We start from the raw sequence: 2,322 nt of genomic DNA, 5'->3' as shown, positions 1-2,322 counted from the left end.
CTTGCAGTCGAAAGGACTGTGCATTCTGACATTGCTGGGTAGAATGTTCTATAAATGCCAACTGGGTACCGGTGGTTGACTGTCTATCTCCTGATTCTACCGATGACTGAGAGAAGCTGAGGACCACTGTGTAGGTGTCGGTTAAGCACGGGACAACATGCTGCTCATGAAGGACAAGACGGCTTGCTCCCCAGGAGGCTGAGTCCTCCCGGCTGCCTTGGTGTCGCTCATTGCGCGGTCCCGGGAGGCAGACACGCGTGGGTTTGAATCCCACTGGTCCCCCTGCTCCCTAAGGGGAGTTCATGGTGAGTGGTTGGGTTTCAGACACCACCTATGTACATCCGAACACATATATACCCAGAACTTATTGAACACTAGAGGCCTGATGCATGAAGATACGTGCAAGAATGAGCCTTCCTTCCTCTGGCTGCCAGCACTGCCTTTGCTCCGGCCTGGAGCCGCCTTTCTGCCTTCCCTCTGGCCCAGAGCCGCCTTTCCGCCTTCCCACACTGCCCAGAGGCCCGGAGTGGCTGGGGCGGTGCAGAATGCCTGCATTGTCACCATGGCGACGACGCAAGCGTCCCACCCCGCCCTGCCCACTCAGCGCCTGTGCATGCAAATTAACCCGCAATCTTTGTTGGGTTAATTTGCATACTTGCTCCTGATTGGCTTGTGGGTGTTATGAAGGTATGGTCAATTTGCATCTTTCTCTTTTATTAGTGTAGATGTTTAATGGACTCTCATGCTATTGGAAAGAGAAAAGAATCAATTGGGAAGGGCGAAGAGAGCGGCAGTGAGGAGAGGAAAGAGACCTGGAGAGGGACTGTGAGGATGAGGCTTTCGAGGGAGGCGTGTTGAAAGGGACTGTTAGGAGGCTGAGGGGGGGGGGATGTAGGGTGGAACGCCCCCTTGCCAATACGCCAGAGTGTCCAGGAGTGAAGACCGACTTGACTGTGAGGCCTTGGAGCCGCACCGTGTACCCTTTGGCTGTGACTTCTTGCCCAGCTGGGCCCAAAGGTCGGACAGAGGCCAAGCTGTCGGGTTCAATGCATTAATTTGGGGGACACCCTACAGGAGCTTGGGGAGTAGGTTTTCTCTCTTTCCAGGCCCAGAAGGCGCAGAACTGTGTTCCCCACGCCAGCAGGGGGACTTGGCAGGGACGGCAGGAGCCGGAGCTCAGGGAACTCCTTGATGTTGAAAGAGCTCTATTTAAAGTGCATCGCTCGCTCCGAGAGCAGGTCGTCATCTCCCTCGGTGAGCACACTTTTCTGGTTATAATCAAAAAACATATTTCCCCTCGTTCAAGGTCACAGAGCTCGGAGGAACCCCTGGGGTGGGGCCTGAATTGGAGATATTTGGGAGAAAAGGGGAAACAACCTATCCCCAATCCTGAACACACCTTCTCCCATCCCTCCCTCCGCAACCCCTTGGGCTGTAAGTGGGAAGGAGATGAGAGCCGAGATAATAACCCAGCAATTACTGAGTGTGAGCTGGGGCCAGATCGCCTCCCACACAGTGACAGTGCCGGGCAGGAAGATGCTCCGTGAATGTCTGCTGACTGACACTGACCTGTTCTGCCAATGGTGTCTCAATGCTCAGGGGTTTTGCTCCTTTGAACCATAAGCCAGTTGCCATCTCAAGAGAAAGGCGCATGAAGCCATTTCCTGAATAAAGTAACATTTCTCCACCTTCAGTATTTAGGACTTTTTTTATAAAAGGTGGAAACCCAACCCAAGAGAGCCTGGGCAGGAAAAGAGAAATTACCACCTCATTTAATGACACCACAGAAAGTCTGGGGGGAGCAGGGACTCCACGGACGTCCGGCTTTCTCTCTCTTCCTCTCTGCTTCTTGTTTCTGCTGGCATCACACGCTCCTCCTGCAGATGGCCTCCTCCCTGGAGGTGGGAACAGGGCTGCTGGCAGCCCCCCATTCACCACCCATGAGTCCCATCACCCAGAAGCAACAGTGGAAACATCCCAGGGAAGGATTTTGATTGGCTCTCCTCGAGTCACATGAGCAATCACTGTAGCTGGAGAAATGGGACAACATGATTGGTTCAGCCGGGGTCATGTGACCACTCTTTGGTTGGAGGAAGTCTGTTGGAACCCATTACCAGAAGGAATGGAGCAGCGTTCTTAATGGTAGACAACCGAAGCTAACCTTTGCTGCTTCAAGCAGCACGATTGGGCGCTCACACTGAGCTAGAAAATTATGCTCGGTGCTTCCATCACAGCTCTAGTCTGACCACTAGAGGCCATGGCTGGTACCACGTCCCCCGTCACACCAGGAACTTGATCTTGCTGCCACTGCCAAGTGTGGGA

Source organism: Myotis brandtii, unplaced genomic scaffold (genome assembly GCF_000412655.1).
Source record: "Myotis brandtii unplaced genomic scaffold, ASM41265v1 scaffold855, whole genome shotgun sequence".
In the NCBI taxonomy this organism is placed as follows: Eukaryota; Metazoa; Chordata; class Mammalia; order Chiroptera; family Vespertilionidae; genus Myotis; species Myotis brandtii.
Note: the sequence above shows the minus strand (reverse complement) of the source record.